The sequence below is a fragment of the Dreissena polymorpha genome, chromosome 13 (genome assembly GCF_020536995.1).
Source record: "Dreissena polymorpha isolate Duluth1 chromosome 13, UMN_Dpol_1.0, whole genome shotgun sequence".
Lineage (NCBI taxonomy): Eukaryota > Metazoa > Mollusca > Bivalvia > Myida > Dreissenidae > Dreissena > Dreissena polymorpha.
The window spans coordinates 21,219,013-21,236,981 of NC_068367.1; the positions used below are offsets into that span (position 1 = coordinate 21,219,013).

General features: G+C 32.5%; 1 protein-coding gene across 1 annotated transcript in view; it reads right to left on the bottom strand.

Moving 5' to 3' along the window:
• The window catches only part of LOC127855047 (uncharacterized), a gene marked incomplete in the record, with an annotated part of 514,210 nt that overhangs the window by 86,117 nt on the left and 410,124 nt on the right, over positions 1–17,969 (bottom strand).

The following is a 17,969-nucleotide window of genomic DNA, read 5'->3' on the forward strand; positions in this document are numbered from 1 at the left end:
TAACGACATTAGTTTGTAATTATATTTCCATGTATATTTAATGTGGGCATCTTAGTCACAGTGATAGATGACAATTTTGTCGATACGAATCCTGTCTTAATAAATACCGTGTAACGAAAGTGGTTTAAGTCGGCATTGCAAAAGCATTCACATAATCAGCCTATGCATGGGTGTTATGCTAAATGATTTAGATTACTGGGTGCAGGATCAACGGGGTTTACAAGGACTGAACAGAATGTTAACACACCGTTAAGAACTTTATGTTTGCAAATATCTCAAGTTATGTGAATACATTTGCAAAAAATATTTAGTGCATAAGTCAGTGCCAAAATTTTACGTTGTGTGCAGCACAACCGTAAACATGAACGCATTTCACCTCGAATTTTTGCCAAGAACACAGGCTGATTAAATAAAATAATTCTGATGTATTTCATATTGCCATGAGCAGCAGTATAATGTCTTTTATGAACTACTTCAAATTTTTAAGAACAACTGTTCGAAAAAGTTATTTGAAGAAAACCACCACACACCAGTGTAATTATATACATTAATGTTCAATTGTGAACCCTACAAAGTCACGTTGTCCTGCACCATGATGATTAATATAGTGATAAAACACAAAAGTGATATCAACGTTATATTTTCCGCCTTTCTCCAACGGTATGTTTAGTGTTTAAATATGATGTGAGTTGATTCGCCGCCATGACACGAATCGATTCATCGAAATACACAGTTGAATCTGCAAGCGCTTGTTGACACAATATTCAAATCAATTTGTGAAACTTAAATATTTCTGGTATAAAGTATTTATTTTCAAAACTCACATGTACAATAATGCACGCATGTACAATTTATGAAATCATCTCTAATTAGCCCTAAGGATTTCATAATTGGTAGAAAACCGGAAATAGTTAAATGCCTGTATGTTACTGTGTTCACAAATGAATATTCAACATGTTATTGATCTTAATTGCAATGGTCTTTTCTTTATTTTTTTGATGATCGCAATTAAATGATTGATATATAAACAAACAATAACACTATTTTATCATATAATCACGGAGCTTGAATTTTAGTTTTCATTTATTCATTATACTGCTTAAAGTTATGACCTTCCTATTTCTTCGGAGATTTTAAACATCATACTTATATTTGTCAGCACTATTACGCTATGCATAATATGTATGTTTATGAGAAAACGGATACAAATTATATTAGAGTCGTGTTCTGAGAAAACTGGGTTTAATGCATGTGCGTAAAGTGTCATCCCAAATTTGCCTTTGCCGTCGGCACAGGCTAATCAGGGACAACCCTTTCCGTCGAAACTTGATTTTCGGTAAGGAGGGACTTTCTTGAAACTAAAATACCATAAAAACGGAAAGTGTCGTCCCTGATAAGCCTGTGCGGACTGCAATGCGGAAAATGAATAACTGAATTGTTGAACTATGTTTCCGTCACTCACTCTCCTAACGCGGTTTATTTCGAAATGATATGTGTTTCATCGCTAGAACTGGTTTTTTTATATTTAAAATAGCATTTAAGACCTGCGTGACTATTACGTGATACCAGAGATAGTACAATAGATACCATACTTAATAGTTTATACAATACGTTTATATTTAATTATTTAATAAGGATCTAAGTATATATACGTATCATCTCGTAGAGTTTCCTAACATTGTAAAATTCCTGCCCAATACAACTGATCCTTAGACAACGCGATGTATATTTGCGATATAAAGGAAGACATGGAAATACCACGTTTGTACGCCATGACGTGTTTAGCATGATTAGGAAATCATAACGTGTTCAATGGGATAGCAATCCATGAATAATCACAACATGCTATAATTCTCTATTTATCCCATCCTTATGCACTCATTAACGAAACAACGCCTCAATATTAACAACTATTGCCCAATCTGATGTTAAATTATTAACCCGATGTACAATATGGAAACTGCTTGAGTTGTCTGATTTGACGACGACGACGACATAAAACAGTTGTTTTCCTGAAACAAAATACATTTTACACAATAGTTGTGCTTATTTAAGTGCACGATTTCAATGTTATATAGCTGTCTAATCGGTTCATGCATGATGGCAAACAAATCAAATGAAGGCGAGTTTTGTTCTATAAATAAAACATTATGGACATAAAATTAGTTTCTTAGCAAGTTCAATACGCAGTGTGGAACACGTCTATACATATAATAAACATGTCGTTTACTTGACCCTTTACAAATCCAATTAGTTACCTGTTAATTTGGTGCCTGTCGATAAGTGTAATGTTCAGTACTATTTATACGATTAAATTCCGAACGAAATATTTATAAGCAAAGATATGCCTTTAGAAAATGCGCCGTACCATTAAGTTTAGTGTTTAGTTTATATGTCATCAGTGTGGTTAAGGATTCTTTATTAACAATACATTGCATACATAAATATGTAAAATCTCTGATTAATATATTGACTTGAACTCTAAATGAACACGGGGCGTGAAAAGTTGTCTGTTCCAGCATTGTTATATTTGTTGGTTGTGTTACACGTCATCTTACCTATAATATTTTCCTTTACATGAGACATCAATTCAATGTGTAGTTTGCAGCATTATTCTTACTCTATGCATTTAAAGTTACAGACTCAGCTACTATGTAACTTAACGGAATTTGGTTTTCCTGTCGCCAATTTAGTTCGACACACCACAATCAGCATGCTGCACGATACAATTCTCAGTAATTTATAATGGCCCTCTTGTTTGTTGAGATTAATATGTCAGCACACATGCATTATCTTTCAACAATCATAAACCAATGCTAATGTAAATTATAATGCAATGTTGGTTTTTGTCTCAGAACCATTGGTGTTCCATTTAATTTTTAATTTCTTAAAATTAAAGATGTGTAAAAGAAATAAGCCACAATCGACAAATGAAAAATAAAAAAAAATGCAGAAATATTTCATACATTTTTGTGACCAAAATTTAAACACACATATTTAAATCGTTTCAATAATAATGAGTTGGTAATACAGATATAAACGCAATATTTTATGATACGTTTTGTTTACTTATAGTAATCAAGCAAGCAATAAAGCATACATTTTGTACAGTTTTTGACATTTGTTAAAAAATAAACAGAATTATTACAATTTATTAAAGGGGCCTTTTCACAGATTTTGGCATTTTTTAACTTATTCATTAAATGCTTTATTTTGATAATTGTAAACATTGGATCGTGAAAGCTCCAGTAAAAAATCAAGAATAAAATTAAAAAAAGGAAAAGAACATTGCCCGGAGCAGGTTTCGAACCAGTGACCCCTGGAGTCCTGCCAGAGTCCTGAAGTAAAAACGCTTTAGCCTACTGAGCTATTCCGCCGAGTACACACACTTGACGTATTTTATACCTTATATTAGCAATCTTCGTAGTTTCACAAAATTTAACGACAAAAACAGAACTCTCCAAATTATTCAATCGTTTCGCGTTGCAACGCTTTATAATTTTTAGGTTTTAAAATTGTCAAAAGATGCATATAATGGCTATATTAGACCATGGTAAATGTTCAGTATTACTGTTTCCTCACAAATATCATAACTAAAACGAAAATTTGCGAATCTGAAACAACTTTTTTCAATTTTGTCAATTTACCAAAGCGTGAAAAGATCCCTTTAAGTGCTCAGTGAAAATGACTGCAAATTATTTAATTGGAATCGATGCACTTTCAGAAATTTTTAATTGTTATGATACATTGGGGGTTTAATTCGTTAACTTATGCAGACAAGAAGTTATCAAAAAATGAGCAGCTAAGCAGCATAGCAAACGATGCATCTGACAAAATGCACATCATATAATCAGCGGTGATTGATGTCTGTGGCTGAAAAAGATAATGAGGCAAAATATTTAACAATATTTATTTAAAGAAACAAAAGATGAAAGCAGCAACCGCTTATATTTGAATAACAACATTGGTTCTTGATTACCAAAAATATAATATTTTTTGGGATGGCAAGCAATGAACTGTATAAAAATCATGTATGTATTTCATTTGTATCCCTGTTTCGGACAGCTTAATATAGCAGTGACAGCGGTTGAGTGTTTGTGCATGCGTGCATAACGACGGCCGAATGTTACTTTGTCATTCATCATGCAATTTTAAAATTACAAACAACACCCTAAATAGTCAATATATTGCGTGTAAAACTGACCTTCCTGCCTCAATATTAAAGGTCATACTTAAAGTTTAAATTTGGGCATATATAGCTTCTCCAGACTGTAAAATTGTCATAGGTCAAAGTCATACTTAGATGTCAAAGATCAAATCTGTACATAACATAGCGAGAAAAGATTGTAACACCAATGTGCAATTTTATATTTTTTTTCGTTTAACATAACATGTTTACGATTCCATTACGCTGTAAATGTCACCATACAAGGTTAGGGTCAAACTGTAATTTGATCTCATTTGTCATGCAATTAAAAAATAACTTAACAAATACTTTAACCATGTAGAAACAGCGTGTCGCATGTAAAACCAGAGCTCCAAAGTTAAGATCATACTTAGCGAGCAAAGGTCAACTATAAGCAGTATACAACTTTGTCAGACTGCAACTTCATCATCCAGCATGCACTTTTTTAATAACTTACCACGAATGTTTACCATGAGCAGATTTCATGTTGACTACATGACCTATCTCCAACTCAAATATCACGGCAACATGTATAGGTCAAATGTCCAAAGAGGGCATTACACTGTTTTTCCAGTAATTCGTAATTCATTAGGCAATCTTAAAAATAATTTATCATAAATTTTCACTTTTTGGAAAAGGCGTGTCAAGCTCAAGGCCTGTGATAAGTGGGCAAAGGTCAAGTTCACAATGATGGTCAAATATGGTATTAGTGCAGCTTGATTAATTATAACAAGTGATATTGTCATATTAAAATGGAACTTATAAATTACAACCATATATCCTGTATATATTGTAGTGTACATTTAATAGGTGTACATATGAAAATTTGAAATAATTATTATAATACTTTGTACTTGCCTCAAGTAACAAAATTCGTTTCATGAGGCACATGCCTATGATACTAGTATATATATAGCAGTGTACATGTTTGAGAGTAATAAATACATTGATAATGTAACAGGATATTCCCTCACTAATCCTTTAATAATACTAACCCAATCAAGAATGTAAGACAGTATCAGTGTGGATGCTAATTGGTGAGTGAATTAAGTTACTAACCCTACATGTTTTTATGTGAGATGTTTTTAGCTATAGAGTTTCACTGGTTTTATACCCTAGTATAGTGTCATTCATTCATAAAGTCTCGTAACAGATAGATGTGATTACTAATGGGCAATTTCGATTTGCCAGTACCTATTTATTCTAAGACTTAGTCTTCGGTCGATGGTGAGTGTACTTTTATTGTTCATATAAATACATTGTATTGTATCGTTTTTGTATTAAAAATGTATTTGCCTGATTATTGTGTATTTCAATGCAATATGTAATTTAATATTGTAATTTCAATTTGCTATTCATAATTGTTTTTGTTAAGTTCAGGCCTTCATTTTTATCATTATCGACATGTATATGATAAAAAAATATGTACCCACTTGTGTAATGAATACACAACCCGGCTACAATAACATTATAATAGAACATACTTATGTTACTTTATATAGCATACAATTAAATTAAGACGATGTACCTTGCAGACATCGTTCAGAAGTAGGTGATTGCTACTGGCAACAGTATGGCTATCACGGACCAAACGGCTTCTGTCAAGAACGAAGTCAAGAATATGAGAAATAGTGTAATTTACAGATTCGAAAATGTTCTTACTTGCAACTTCTTAAGGATTTGACTTCTCATATCTACATACCCTAAAGCAGTACAATAAAATGTACTATTTAAAGGGACTTGTTCGCAGATATTTTTATTATAAAATAAATGGATTTTCTAAGAATACTGTCAGATTTGAAATTATTTTAAATACTGATATTTAGAAGAAAAAATCCTGTAACAAACCAATACCCTGTGCTTCTAGCCAGAGTTTTTTTGAGGCTTTCTTTTAACAATCTTTCCATTAATTCCACTAACTGTATATGTTTGTTTGCCTATTAGCCATGCTTTATTACCAGCAATACTGAAAAAGTGGCGCATAGTCGAAAACAATAAAGTAAGAAAGAGTTATGCAATACTTTGGTCCCATGTTTTCGTTGTTGCAGCTGCAGTACTGTTTGATCCATCATGCCCATCGGCTGTGCTTGTTGCTGTAGAAAGTTGTATAAACACGGTATTTTGTGAATTTATAACAAGAGTAATATACTCAATTTAGAATGCACATGATTTTGATGATTGTTTTTTCACAAAACTGTGACTTCCATGTTGTTTTAGTCGGTTTGTTACAAAACCTCAGCTACAGGTTTACTGTATCTCTGTCTATTAATACCCTCCTCTGTTCATCCGTCTGAATATGCTTAATATTATGTTCTCCGGAGGTCATGGTCTGCCGAATGTTGAACAATAAATAATAATATTTCTGTGCATTCTTTTTGCTATGAAACAATCCATGTGTATAAATAACAATATGAACATTATGCAATTTTTAATCGGTTATGTTTTTCACCTGAGAATACATGCACTACTATCAAAGCCGTTTTGTGGTCAAAAATGTTAGAATGAATTGGTGTGTAAACGTAAAACATTCCAATGTTTAAACAATAAATATAAATGTTTTAATGTTAATTCAGCTCTGACAACAATGTGTTTATAGTTATATGTATGCAGCAATAGTTTACATAGGCAACATGTTAAAATAATTGTTAAGGAAGACCATGCAGAAATATAAATGTGTACATACAGATTAAATGATTTATTGCTAATGAAGAATACACATCTTAAAGATACATTACAAATTAATTTCTGTGAAAAAGAATAAAACTGGATTCTTTACAAAATTGCATTTAGAATTTATATTTTATACTCAAAGATTTGTTATGCCTAAGTTTGATGAGGATGCTGAAGGTTCGGTCATTGAAGAATTGATTGGTGTCGAAGTATAAATTATGTGCTCTGCAGCTGTAATGCTTGTAGGTTGTTCACGTGTATCATAATATATCACAATAATGATGCACGATAGCTATCATGTAAAATTGTTATTAAAATGGAAAAGAATCTTAAATATCATCAGTATTGAAAGTCCTGAATATATTTGAGTATGTTAACGTAAGTTTAGTTCTGATATGTTTTATATCTTTTGTTACCCATTGGCAAACCATAATTTGTACAAAAAAAGTCACATAAGTCCCATTTAAGCAATATATTTGGTCATCCCGTATCTAGATACAGCTCTCTGGGAAACCGATGCACATGATCAATTAATCAATTCACTCCTCTTTTTTTAATTGCACTCCACTTTTTGCTATCTAGTTCCCACGACATACTAACTCGAGGGAACGAGATAGCTACTAGTATATTGTGGGAACGACATACTTAGTCGAGGGGACGAGATAGAAAAACAGAGAAAAGCAAAAATAAATAAAAGACGAATGCAATGAAACAAAGAGCGATGCAATGAATAAAGAAGGGAGCTTTAAACTAAAGGTGAGACAATTTAAGATGGAGAGTAAGTTGGTTCCTTACTCCTAGTTCCGTATTCCTTATTCGAGGACGCGTAACAAATGTGTTACAGGGTTTTAAAGAAAATTAATTCCAAACATTTCTGAAGTAAATCAAAACAAAATTACTTGAAAACATTTACTTTATGTTTTACGTTACATGTTCATATTTCTTTTTCGTGCTTGCATAGGATTTCTTGTTTAAACCGAACCGATATTTTCTAATTCGAATACAAACTTCACATAAACAAAACCTAAAGCATAAACTTATGTTTCATATGTATGTGACATAAAAGTGCAAACTTGTACATTTAAACATGTTTGTTTTAATTTATAATCCAGTTCCTTATTCGTGGCTGAATAAGGAAAAAGGAACCAGTTCCTTATTCCTTATTCAAGCCGAATAAAGAACCAGCATTTTCTTACTTAAACAACAACACAATTTATCCAAATTTAACCACATATAAATGAACAGATTATTTATATTTTGGTTGTATATGTAAAATACTAATTGCAATACATTTCTACTATGTTTTAAGTAATGATAATCCAGTTCCTTACTCAGTTTGAATAAGAAATAAGGAACTGGTTCCTTATTACTTATTCAAATCGAATAAGGAACTGGAATGTTCTTTCTATAAATTATAAATAAAAATTAACCAACGAGACGAATAACTCAACGAAAAGTAATGTACATGTGTGTCGGGTGTAAAAATATTAATTGCAGTGCATTTCTACTTTGTTTTATATTATGATAACATAGTTCCTTATTCGCTTTTTCAATCCGAATAAGGAAATAGGTTATCATTATATGAATTATAGTAGAGATATATTGCATTTAATGTTTTTGATACCGTACACATATTAACAATAATTTTCATTGATTTATTGGTCTCTTTGATTTATTTTAATATTTTGTACAGTATGAAAATGCCAGTTTTTTTTATTCGATTTGAATAAGGAATACGGAACCAGTTCCTAATTCCTTTTTCAATCCGAATAAGGAGCGGAGTTATCATTAAATGAAACTTAGTAGAGATGTGCTGCAATTGATTTTTATATCCCAACCTACATTTAAAATAATTTTCATTTATTTTTTGGTCCGTTTGGTCAGTTCATTTTAATATTTTTTAAGTATGAAAATGCCAGTTCCTTAGTCGATTTAAATAAGGAATAAGGAATCAGTTCCGTATTCCTTGTTCAACCCGAGTAAGGAACTAGGCTATAATTCAATGAAACTTAAGATCAATGTACTGCAATTAATGTTTTTGATACCTAACCTAAATTTACAATGATTGTTATTCGCACTGAATAAGGAACTGTGTTGTTACTTAATTAAACTAGATGGAAATATATTGCAATAACTATTTTTAACTTCGAACTTACATAAACCATGATTTTCATCGACATTTACTATTATTTGAATTTCAATTTATGTTTGAGTAAGGCAATACAATTTCCTTATTATCGTCCTTATACTACTTGTTTTCAGCGTGTATTGTCACATAGAACATAAAACGAAATGTGACAGAATGCGTCCATATAACATAATCATGCTTAAATTACCAGCACGCCATGTAAAATTTAGCATATCCGAATGTGATTGTCCGAAATACAGGCTTCCGAATAAGGAGCTAACTTAACACCCAATTCCTTATTCAGAGGCCATAATTTCGGATACTTAAATTCATATAAATCTAGAATAGCGTACCTTTATATTCGTTATAATTGGCGATGATTAGTGTAAATTTGTTCTTTATATCTCTGTTACAGTTCTTAAAGTCTTATCTGACCCTGAATATTGGCCAAGACTATATGATAGCTGAAAACTAAACATGTTTTAGATATCTTGTTCAGTTTTCATACGAAAACAGTTACAAAGAGATATGATTTAGAATGCAAAATGATTTCAATACGTCTCCATAATAGGAAGACTGCACCGGAAGCAGCGGTTCAAATGCCTCTAGAAGACTGAAAAGTTTCATCTACATGCCTCAATATTTTATTTTATTTTATAATTTAAACGAAACAGCGCGCATCCTAGATATAGTTTAGTGCGAATACGCGTTTTTTGCTCATGCAGACCAAAGGTACATTCGGCGACTTTCAAGTTCGGCACATGACGAGTGCAAAAGTTCCGCACAGCATTGTCATGAGTGCGACGTCACTGATGTAACATTAAAGTGAGACTGAACCGGAAGCAGCGGCGCCTCTAGGTGCCTCTATAAGACTTGAACGTTTTATTGAACTGCCTTTGTATTCCGTTGTTGCTTTTGTTGTAATTAGGTGGTTTTATTTCAATAGATTTTCTATCTCTGAAAGCGCGATTTCTCGCCCTAGGATGCCTACGTTACATCCGGCGACCTTCAACATTGGCGCACGATTAAAAGTCGTGCTAACCGACACAATTGCACTGTTCTCGGTAGTAAAAGTTAAAATGATATTTTTAGTATTGCAGCTGTTTGTGCTTTCCTTATTCAGCCGCGAAAACGGCACTATGTTATCATAACAAAAGAATATCACAAATAAATGTACTGTAATAAATACGTATTTTTTTAATTCCAACCTACTTTTACAGTGATTTTCCTTGGTTTAAGCGTCTCTTTATTCATAGTTATGTATTTTTTAAGTAAAAAAATGTCAGTTTCTTATTCGATTTGAATAAGGAATAAGGAACTAGTTCCTCATTCCTTATTCAAATCGAATAAGGAACTATGTTATAATTAAATACAACAAAGTAGAAAGGAACCGCAATTAATATTTTTATACCATTCCTACATTTACAATAACTTTCGTTGATTTATTCGTCTCGTTGTTTCATTTTGATTTATAATTTATAGAAAGAAAATGCCAGTTCCGTATTCGATTCCGAAAAGGAATAAGGAACCAGTTACTTATTCTTTATTCAAACTGAGTAAGGAATTGAATGATCATTACTTAAAACTAATTAGAAATGTATTTCAATTAGTATTTTAAATATACAACCTACATATTATGATGCTCATTTATATGGAGTTAACTTTGGATCAATTGTGTTGTTGTTTAAGTAAGAAAAAGACAGTTCCTTATTTGGCTGGAATAGTTCCTTTTTTCTTATTCAGCAGCGAAAAAGGAACTGGATTATAAATAACAACAAACATGTTAAAATGTTTAAGATTGCACTTTCATATCACATACATATAAAATATTATTATACCTCACTTTTATTCACATGGCTAAACTCCCATAGACCATCGTGGCACAAAAATACTGTCAGACCAAGCGGGAAAAAATGTACTGTCCAACAAATACAGTCGCCCGCTACCAAAAAAAAACCTGTCGCCCAATACCTTAGCAATCACGTGCGGAATGTTAACAAATTGTACTGTACCATTCGAGCATGAGCAGTAAGCAGTTTTGCAATTCCGTTGTAAACAGACATGGTTCATATAAATTTTTCATGTTTGAATAGTGTTTTCGGTATAATAAAATAAATATCAAATGTCCGACTTGTTGACAGTAAATTTGTCAACTTCGGGAAAATGCTGTACTATTTATATAATGTTATATGCTTTAGGTTTTGAAGTTGATATTCGAATGAGAGAATACCGGTTCGGTTTAAACAACAAATCCTATGCAAGCGCGAGGAAGAAACATGAACATGTAACGTAATACATGTATATTAAATAAATGTATTCGAGTTATTTTGCTTTGATTTAGTGAAGAATTGTATGCATTATTTTTCTGCAAACACTATATCAGATATGTTAAGCTTGAAAAAGGAATAATTAACAGTTCTTTATTTATTATTCGTATAAGGAATAAGGAACTAGGAAAAAGGTACCAATTTACTCTCCATCTAATTATGTATATTAGCAAGTGCAATTAAAGAACGTTACAAAATCTATCGCTATTTCCAAGAGTGGCCGGTGGCTAAAGGTAAGTATCGCACTTTCTAATAATTTTTAAATGCAATAGTTTACCCGTCTTTGTAGTTAGAAAGTCTGTCTGCTCTGCCGGTGTCCCGGGAGTCTGAATAGTAAGACCCAATGTGTATTATGTCTCCGGGTTGAGCCCAAGAATGTCGAAGTGATTACTGGTACCCGGCGTATAGTACGTCTGCAGTAAAGCTTCACCTGTCACGGTCTTGGGAAAGGAAATCAAAGATTAGCACACACAAAATATAGAAAAGACCACGCGTTTGTGTTCGAGTGTGATATTTTATATTTCGAAAAAACACATAGTACATATCCATTCCGGAAAATAAAGCATAAACTCTCTATCGCTTGCCGATGATGTTATCACAAGGATAACAAACATGTCGAGGGCTGAACGGAAAACTGTTGTATCCTATTCTTTATTTAATATGAGTTACAACAGTCTTCCGTTCACCCCTCGATGTGTTCTTATCTCAGAGATACATTTAATATATGTTATGCAAACTGAGTACATGTTATAAATTGTGTTGTACGTGTTGTTGTTTTTTTGCGTGGATGTTATCAGTTATATTGTATTATTTACTGAGGCTGATTAATAAATCGACCATTTTATTTTGGTTTACGAGACAGTTTGATTATTAATGTTGCTTTATTACTTATCAAGACATAATGTGTTCCTGCATTCTGATTGTAAATAAACGAACACATTACTGTGAATATTAAGAACTGTGTGAAGTTTTATGGTCAAATCTTGTTATGACTAATATTGAACACAATTCTGGTTATATTTGTAATTATATTTAGAAAGCTTGTCTTTCGAAACTTTAATTTTTTATTACAACAACAATACAACACCCTTACTATGTTTTTGGCCGTGTTTAACAATGTGTAGACGTATACATCATGTAAAGGTTTGTCTTGTCTTATCTTTTCTCGATTAATTTGACTTTATTTTAGTCTTGTATAGTTACATCTGATCATTTATTGGGTTGTATGGCATACGTTGACACGTTTTGTCCATTCAAATAGACATGGAATCAATGGTATAACAAGGATTACCGTGTTTATTATATCTCAATTTAAAGTAGTACGTATACATTTTATAAAATAGACACCAAAATAATAAAAAACACCAAATTAAATATCAAAATGCATCTATTAAAAAGTGAAGAGAAAAGTGGATGTCAATAAAGGCCATTTGTAGTTTCATTAAAACAATACATTATGTCAAACGACTGGGGGATTACACGAATATGATTGGAAAGCGCAGCGAAATACTTTCCTGGAGAGAATGATCACAGCGAAATACCTTCCTGGAGAGAACGATCACAATGTCTGCTCGTCCGTAGCAAGATTGTTTCTGTGGCAAATCCCACGTGATACGAAAGCCTGTGGGAGTATTGTTTACAATGCGGTGATTCTTGGGACCGTCATCTAGAATAGCGAGTTTCCAATGTATCTCTACCTTTGACGTGAGTATATCTTTGTATTTGTTTAGCAGTGTTGTTTAGTCAAACAAAAATAATAAGTCTCGACAAAAAGAACCAATATCTAGATTATACCATTGTCATATTCTTTTCATGCACATTTCGAATCTAAACATGTGATGTGTTACGTACCAAGAATGTTTGTTTATTACTTTATTAATTGTGTACTGCTGTAACATAAAAGTATTAACAATATTAATTAACTTACATTTCTCAGGCCCTCAACTTGTTTACTGGCCCTAACTGAAAACGCAATTTTTGCATTCGTAACAGTAAATTACTTATTTTACGTAAAATGTTAAAAGATGTATGTGTAATTAAAAGCAACTGCATATAAACATGCTTATAACTGCTAGCCTTAACAGCAAACTGTTCTACAGATATCACAATAATACACTCGTTATATTAGAATAATACGTTATTCTATGTTCAAAGTATTTCGTTTGAATGTTATAAACAAAACTGTTAACGAAAACATATTTTCAACAAATAATTTCTTACAACATTGTATAACTAAATTAAGATCGAGCGAAAATCTAAATGGGGTTTGTAACAAAAACATGACGTCTGAAAGCGTGAACATATGTTTGTTTCCCTTCAAATGATTTTAAGACGAACACAGCTACTGATATACGCAGTTTTGGTAGTTTATTTTCAATGCATGAAAAGCTGTTGTTTTTTAAATTTATTGTAACTGTGTTTTAGCTATTTAACATAAAATAAAGGTTTACGCCCAATGCTGATCATAATAAATAAATATATAAATAAATATATAAATAAATATATATATATATTTAAATAAATAAATATATAACTATAGGCTATTTATTTCTTATGCAAACGTGCTTTCATCGTTGCAGATGTGCCCAACATGGCTTGGCTGTATGCCGTCACGTTGACTATAGCAGACACTTTGTCTAGATCTGTTTTTCCCACCAGCATCCAACAGTTGTCCAAAAACACGGTCTGGCTCGACAGGAAACACACGCCGTCCATATCACGGCATTTCTCATCTCCGATTGACTGCAACGTATACTTATTAAGTTAATCCTATTTATTTTAGATCGATTGCATTAAAAGCCTATGCTTCTTGAAACGCTATTGAGTCATTTTTCTGGATAGAACCAGTACTTCGGTTCATTTGTGGGAGATCTTAAAAAGGCTCCCACAATCGGGATCGAACCCATGAGTCCCAACCCCATCCCGATCGTTAGGCGGACCTTAATGATACTTGTGGTTTGAAGTTGTATTGCAAAACAGCACGTAAACCCGACTGTACAAGTTTAATTTTATTTGATTGTTATTACCCTTTTATATTATTCTATGAGAATATGATATTTTTAAAGAAAAACAAATGGATATCGGAATTATAAATTTAACGGGACAATGTATTTATTAATTGAAATTATATCTGCAATAGGACTCCTCCGAACAAGAAGTCACACCGACATGTTGACCGTGTTGATTTTAGCAAATAGGCCTATGGTGACACTGAAATGTACATATCTAAGAACGCAAGTATGTTAACTACTAGTTGCCATATTATTATTGAACTGGTACACACATAAAAAGTCATGTTTGATTTCGAAATGGGAAGTGGTATTTCAATGGCCTTTCACCCCAATGTTGCCAGATGTAAAATTTGAGTACACCCGTTTTATTGTTGCTTGATTGTTCGGGTCTGTCCCCACAAATATGTCGAAACCGATCTTGTGAACGCCGCTCTCAACATCAGAAGCGAAGAATAAGATCCTGAAAGGATGTTCAATGAATTCGTCATTTTATTTATTTTTATGCTGAACAACTAACTGTATCATTTCGTTTTGTGCCGCATTCACAGGCCCATCCTCAGACTACAGTTGTTGGAGATTAATTTTGAACGTGTTGTGTTAATGCAACAAGGCATTTATTTGAAATAAAATTGGCATCCAAATATAAAACATTGTAAAATTTGGACACCGAAGGTTGCATTCGAGACGGTTTCGGTTTCCTCGGCAAACTTTCGGCAATCGTTGAGAACGCTTTGTAACCGATCACTATTGAATTAGTATCTTAGGAAAGCCTTATTCGGGGCTGCTTTATGTTTAAACTAGGGATGCAAGAGGTTACAAAAAACAATAACCGGTTAACCTTTTGCCGTAACCGGTTATTAACCGGTTAACCGAAAAACCTTTAGTAGAAAAAATGTTTTAGTATACGTTAAACATGTCATACCGCTCGTACATGCACTATATAGAAACGAAAGCAATTGCTTGCGTTGATAACATATCGGTTTCTTATTATAAAATTATTATTTGAAATAATTTTGTAAATGTATGCTTTTTAAAAATTTATTTTTCCTGTGTTAAAGGGGCTGTCAACCACGACGACGAAGAAAAGAAAAGTTGTAAAATACCTTAATGTTTTACAATTATTTGTTTATATTGATTGAAATATCACGACTGGTGTAATGCATTACTCGAAAAAAAGCTGTTAAGTTTTCATATTTTCAGTATATTTGGTAATAAATTTTACTGGTTATGTCTACCAGGTAACCACCAGTTAACTATAAATAACGCAAGTAGATTGATCATCATCAACACGTGGTAATCCAAGGATTGCAAATTGTGCAAGCGTAGTGAATTGTATATATTATATATATATAATGATTAATCTACTTGCGTTATTTATACTGTGTAAATCGTTAAGTCACCTATTTTCGCGATGTACTTTCGATTTCACATCGCGAAATTTTCTTACCGAATATACTGAAAATATGAACTTTTTTCAAGTAATGTAATATACCAATCGTGATATTTTAATTAGCATAAACTAACAATTGTAAAAAATACGGTATTTTAGAACTTTTATTTTCTCGTCATACGTGGTTGACAGTCCCTTTAAAGCATATAAGTAAAAAGTCATAAGAACTACACAATTTTCATGTTCACGTGCCATTAATTTATTTTTGGTTGGGCCGCTTATATTACGTTCGGGTCGTATCGCTCACAATAGTTTTGCGTTTTTTGTGTTAATTTTGTTTTAATTTCTTAATCTTAAATTAACGTAATATAAAAATGCTTTAAAATAATTGTCAAACTAGTGTAATTGTACCTCACAGTTCAAACAAATCAGCAAACGTACATGCATATGCAGAACATTGACAAAAACAGTGTTCATTTGGTCAAGAAAATGACATTGTCCACTAGCTTGTGGCTGATGCGGTTGCAAACCTTGTTTACAAGTTTTCGAGAACATTCGCTCCGATGGCACGGATGTCGATGGCATAGAAATGCTTCGGGCCACATTCGCAATTGTTGGGAAACGATGTTTATTTTCAAACCGGTCGTCATTGGGTTTACAATTCACGCGCGTGCTTGTTAACGTACCATACGGCGCAACTTTTAAGCAATTGCATAAATACTAAATTTAATGACTTTTTAGTCTTAAAATAACTTTTTAATTGATATGTATTAATTAAATGAGTTTGAAAATTGCTTTCTTAGATAAAACTTGCCTCAGACAGTAGTGGTCGAATCGGTGGTGACATAAATTACTTATATTAATATTAATTTATGATAAAACAAATACGACGTCAACTCGACAAGTTTTTAACTACGAATGCACTTTTTGTTAAAATTGTTACTTAAAAACATTTTCTTTTCGCGAGCAGTCAGTGTTTGATATTTGTTATCTAAATATTAAAATAAGTCGTCCAATGTTTTAACTAATTTTTATCGCGAGCTTGATAAACGTGTCAATAACATCTTCGCTTATTGCCCCCACTCCCCGCAGTTCGCTAAATAAATTTTCGCGAGTAAAAATAGAACAATAGCACCAATTATCAAAACATACCCGCTGTTGTGACCACAAAGGTACTGATTTATTGCTTTATTACTTCGTTTGTCGACACATAATTTATTACCGTCGGTGGTGCGGCATGTTGCTCTTAACTAGTCGCCAGCGCAAGTTGGCAGTATGTCGCACGAAAACTTAAAATCGTACAAATTATTCCATGAACAGAGCATACTCATGTTTCTTTAAGGTTAACCTTTTCCCGAAAATGTAACCGGTTAACTGGTCGTTCCGGTAGGTTAACCGGTTAACCGGTTAACCTCTTGCGTCCCTAGTTTAAACCGTTCTACTCGTTACATCTGAAAACCTGACTTAATGATTTGCCAAAGTAATATATTAAATGAACGTTATTCAGCGGCACTATTGATATAAATGCTTTATTGATATCTTCCGAATTCCATAGTTGCTTTATAAATTCTAACCGTATCTAAGGTACATGTATTACAGTTTGAACATACTTAAACATAATCAAAGCAGTAGACTTTTCTATTTGGAGTATTCGGTATACAACTTAACCAAGTTATTTACTTTGAACTATAGTTGTACGGTCCATTTGCAGTATTTAGTTCTAGTTTTGACGTGTTAGCTTGCAGACGTGGTTCGGAACCGTCCACCCTGATGATCGTGCTATCCGCCCTTTGATTCCCCATATTGTCTGTGGCTCGAACCCACACTCGGAGTCGGTCTCCTGAATGGACGGATATAAATTGTGATCAATTACCTAGGTAACGCGCATTAAAATATGTCCAGATATTTTGGAAATGCTCAACGAGTTCGACGAATAAGTTAACATGACAATTTAATGTTACATCTATAATATCTGATTATTGTTACATCTATGGTGTCTATTATTGTTAGATAGACTAGTTTTTGTTTCATACATGATATTTGTTTATTTCTGAGGTAATGCAATGAAAAAAAAAAAAAAGTTAAGTAAGGAAAAATAACAATTTTCATGAGCGCTTTCCCGAGTGAAAATATTCACATTTTCTTACTAAACTAGGAAAATACTAAACGGTATTACCCCGCATGCAAATAAAATTTTTTTTTAATGAATGCATTTTATTATTCTATACATATTGGTTACTTTTTAGACGATTATACC